The sequence below is a fragment of the Neodiprion virginianus genome, chromosome 2 (genome assembly GCF_021901495.1).
Source record: "Neodiprion virginianus isolate iyNeoVirg1 chromosome 2, iyNeoVirg1.1, whole genome shotgun sequence".
Lineage (NCBI taxonomy): Eukaryota > Metazoa > Arthropoda > Insecta > Hymenoptera > Diprionidae > Neodiprion > Neodiprion virginianus.
The window spans coordinates 35629465-35634268 of record NC_060878.1 but is presented as its reverse complement, the minus strand read 5'-3'; the positions used below and the strand labels follow the sequence as shown (position 1 = coordinate 35634268).

Here is a 4804-nt window from a genome sequence, read left to right as displayed (position 1 = left end):
GATCCTGGGATGAAAGAAGTCGGCGTTGAATCCGATACATCGAAAATCAATACCAGAACCGAGAAGAGCGTTTAAATTCCGAGTTTTAATTGAAGAGCTGGATATCGTTAGACCGAAGAGGATACCGTGGTGTTCCACGAACCAAATTTAACAACCCCCCCCTCTCATCCTCCGCGCATATAAGGAGCATCCGATGCAGGCACCGAACAGCTTGGCCGTCCAGACCTAAGCTTATTTGTTTTCTTTAATTGGTTTCCGATGTTCCGTTTGACCAGCGGGCTGCTCACGTCGTTCGGAATCCTTCAAAGAAATATAAGTAATTTTAAGTTCGCGCGGTGTCGACCGGTACAACGTCTTATCGGCAATTCAATCGCCGGAAAAATTCAAGCCCGTGTCAACGCTAAAGAGAAATAGGTGTAAATATGCCGGGAATAATTAAACTCTCCGGGGATCGGGGACCAGTATAGTAAAACACTCCAAAGGGACCAAGATATCGCCCTTTATTCATTCAATGAAGCGCTGCGTCCCGATCCTTTTCGTCCTGCCCCTTGCACGCCGTTCGATCCTCCACCCCATTGCGGCGGTATTTTACACCCTTCCTTAGCGAACGAGATGTGAAAGGGGTGGGTTCATGGTTAGATTTGTTAAACCGCATCGGACTCAAATGAATATTGGATTTGGGAAGGTCCGAGTTTTTCCAGTTTCTAATCCGACCTGGATTTTCAAAGATTCGGAAAAAAGAGCGAACCTCGAGACGATCTAGCATTCTGCAGGATGACGAGCCCGGAGCGCAGGCAGCAGTCCGAGCTACTCGGGGGAAAGGATAGAATAGGAATAAACTAATTTGTTGTGCCCGGAGCGGTCATCCTCGATCCTTGATCGTATACGCGGGCAGGGGATTCTCCGAGTCATGGTTCGGAGCTGCGGAGAGTTTTCGACCGCGGTTACAAGATTGATTCTAAATTGATTCGCCCGCGGGGCACCGCGCGGCGCACTTAGACGCAAGGCATTTGTTAATAGCTGGCCGCGTGCGTGTATTACGTTCTAGAATCTTGCCCCGCATTAAAAAGTTACGCTTCGATGATAGCTCGAGCCGGGTATCTCGCCTACTACCCGGACCGCATCCCGCTGCAGGCTGCCTAGGCACCGGCTAACCCGGGGCGTAATAACCCAGCGACAAAAAGTCACTTTTCAGCTAGACGTTACGTCCGTATAATGTTACCTCTGCAGTTACACCGCGGGTTTGTGTATTTATTTTCATACGTTATTACCGAAACTGCCCCCTCGCGCGTAGGCAGGTGTATGGCCGTGTAACGCGCTGCTCTCTCTCTCGCTCTCCCTTCCATTCTCTCTCTCAAAATAGGTAGGTGGGTAGACGGTACACACGCCCAAAAACCACTATGGGCCCGGCTATCTTCGGCACAACCCGAGTCGAAACCCAGTCGTGTCAAGCCGCCACGAAACTCGTTATTGCTGGGGGGCAGACAAAGATGCTTTCGTTCGAGGGGACCGAGGAACGTTCGTAAGAATATTGTGGCGCCTCCGCAGACGCGGGGTTAACAACGAAAACGGTAGGTACCTTCCTACACGTACGTATACCGTATACACACATCCTATCCCTCTCGTCTAAGCCCACGGAAAACGAAGCATTCATTCAAAAATTACTCACGGTGTTTTACGAGGTTCCGCCAGTACACGCATCATCGAGAGAGTGCCTGGATGGAGTTACGCCGGAAGACTTCACAAGGTCCCTCTGCAAACATCACGGTTCCGCTCCGGTAGGTGTAATGGTTGTGAAACGGTGCTCGTTCCCTCGAATTCTGGCGCACCGTATACATTCATACATTCGTTCTTAACTGCAGGAAGCTAGGCTGAAACACTGCGCGACCTGACTTGCGGAGACAGCCGATTGCGCGCCCTCGTTTCGATCCGCGAGATGAATCCAGGGAAGTGAAAAGGAACAGAGGCTGTTTTTGCGGTCGATTTTGAAAATACCTCGCGAGTGTCTGGCCAATTAATAATCGGTTGAGTTGCATCGGGGGAGTCGTAGTTTCTGCTCCTGAAAAACATTTTCGTTACAGGTATTCGGGAGGGCCGTGAGGAACGATAGGATACGATGTATGAGGTACCCGGCTAGCCCGAGGAAGCGAATGCTGGATACGGAGACAAAGCCGAAGTTGGAAGATGATATCACATGGTTTACGATGTTTCCTTGGATGCTTTATGCCCCCGTGGACCATTCGACGTTTCTTCGAGTTGATATAGCAATATGCAGATGTTCGTCGTGATGAAATATCCCTCCGGGTTCTTGCCGCATGGTGGATACCAGCCTCTTCAGTCTCACCGTGCCATGGTCGGGCAGTCGGACAGGCACGTCCTTCGTTCCAGACCTCGAAGACTCCCCGTATATAACCGTTCGTTCAATTCTTCTTTCCGAGTTACGTTGACGCGGGCAAACGCGACCGCCATGCCATGTATCTCTGACATTTCACAGAAGGAACGAGAAGCGGGGAAAAGGAGGAAGAAAAGGAGCGATTAAATTATATCTTACTATTGTCCGTATCGTTGTCTTGTCTACCGAGGATGGCTGCAGCGACGTTCGACGGCTCCCGGATTGCGGAGCGCCGATGGAAAAATCTGAGAGCAGCTTCGAGGCGCGCGGCGCAATCTACTTCCGGAATATCTTTCTACGGAATTCGAATGCATTACAATCTATTCTCGATATCGGATAAGAGACCGAGGTTAAAAAAATATAAGCAGAAGAAGGACGAATGGGAGGAAAAGGGGGATTCGCGCTGTTCACGGGCGCGTTTGATTTTCATGAATGCACGTTTATTATACGCCGCAGGATCGATTCCTGCATCCGACGTGCCGCGGACTCGATATTCAGGTGACGTTTAATCGGAATCGGACCGGCACGGCAGACGATATTTGAAAGTTAAAGTAGCGCCGAGTCCGCTTCTGGACTCGTTTTCGTGACCACGATAGAGTATTCAGATGCATTTCTTCTCGATATACCGAATGCCCGGGCATCAATCCACCTTGACATGCAAATATTCCGACGGGAGGGGGTGGGGAAAAAAAGGTAAGGAGGAATGAATGAAAAAGCGAGGAAAAAGAAAAACAGAAAAATCTCTTTTAGCATACGAACGTCGTTACAATTAATCACGGAACAACGGCGGGCGTCCAACAACCGGAGTCACAATTTGTTACGGCTGACAGTTTCGGAGCCGGATTCGTCGTCGATACGTTTTTGTCTCCAAGAGCTTTAACCGTCGGCGATAAATACTCTTCTGCAGCTGCATTATACGTATATATGTACGTACCAAGTTCATCGTATCATTCACTCGGCATTGTTCAGCCGCGACTGCGGAATCACTAATACGCGCGTACGGCCGAGCCACATCTGTATCACCGTTAAAAATTTTATTGCACACAAGCCGAGCGTGACGGGGTAAATTCGCGATGAGCTTCTTTTCTCGCCTCGTTATTTTTAGGACATCTTAAGATTGAAAGGAACGTGGCGTAGGCCGCAGAAAGGTATATCGACGCTTCGCGCAAGCCGGCCATTAATCAAAGAATGGTCAATAGTAATAATTTAAATATTGACTCAACCCCAGGCCGGTGTACGTAGGTATGCGCCATGAATAAATTTATGCGTTCAAACTTTCCTGATCAAGATTAATGCCTTTACCAATAAAATGATCGGGGGGTTTTAATACCACATGTGGTGTGTGAATGCGCGGAGGGATGAAGATAAATATTTGTACTCAAGAGTCAAAATAACCACAATCAGCCGCATCCAGCTGTATGGCATGAGACCAGCCGCTTCGCATGTAAGAGTTTAGGTATGCGACCGCTGTCATCTGAATGGATAAAATTCTTGTATTTTGCTGCGTAAAAATATCCTCATCCCATTCTAGCCTATTATGCGTAGGTATAAGATAGAAGCGTGTGACACAGAAATATGTATTTATGTAAAGTTCGAGTCGACGAGAAGCAACGATCATCGCGTGTGTATAACCCAATGACAAAGACGGACACGATAAGGGGAGCAGATCTCACCTGCCGCAGTCAGCGTCGGGTTGAGAGACTCGGTACGAGGACAGGCGCGTCTATTTACGACTTACATCGGTTTAATCGAGACTTGTATGGAGTAATTGGTGTGAATAATTGACCGAATTAGCGCAGGGCGGATACTTCATCTAGTCGGTTGAAGAAGTCTCTCTGTTGGATCGCTCACGAGTATCCGGGTATGAGATTCTTGACCCGCGCAACTCGATTTTATCGGAGATGATATATATTCACAAGTCGGCAGAGGAGGAGCGCCGTTGTATGAGACCTGATAACTCTCATGTTCGGAATAAAAGATGGCCATGGGGCATCACAATGGCTTTGATCTCGCGATAGCGCGTTACCGCGGACGGGGACCGTAGTGTTGTGTACACGGCTCGTTGTCTCGTAAACTGAAAATAATAATTATCTTATTATCTTACTTCATGCCCCGTGTTACGATCCGAAGCTCTTTTCTCTTTCCTCCGCAGGGCCGAATCCGACAGGCCGGAGCATCGGTGCCAGCTTTGGCCAAACTTGAACGGCCACGAAGGGATCGTTTCGACTTTTTCGCGTTAGATACCATTGAAATTCATGAAAATTATTAATAAAAACAGCTCCCTCCGCACTCTGTTCGTCTCACGGCGAGTGGGTATAATATTGATAGATGAGCGCTTCTTTCACTGCTTCGGGGCCCCGTCGCAGGGACCTGCAGTGGGCCTAATGCCCTCGGGGAGAAGAGCTAACCTTC

General features: G+C 48.8%; 1 long non-coding RNA gene across 1 annotated transcript; it reads right to left on the bottom strand.

The window, feature by feature from the left end:
• Nucleotides 1-217: 217 nt before the first annotated feature.
• On the bottom strand, nt 218-2653 carry LOC124297671 (uncharacterized). Its single transcript, XR_006906655.1, has 3 exons — nt 2130-2653; nt 1670-2059; nt 218-300 (listed from the first exon to the last, which is right to left on the bottom strand). It is a non-coding gene; the product is annotated as an uncharacterized LOC124297671 (long non-coding RNA).
• Nucleotides 2654-4804: the final 2151 nt, after the last annotated feature.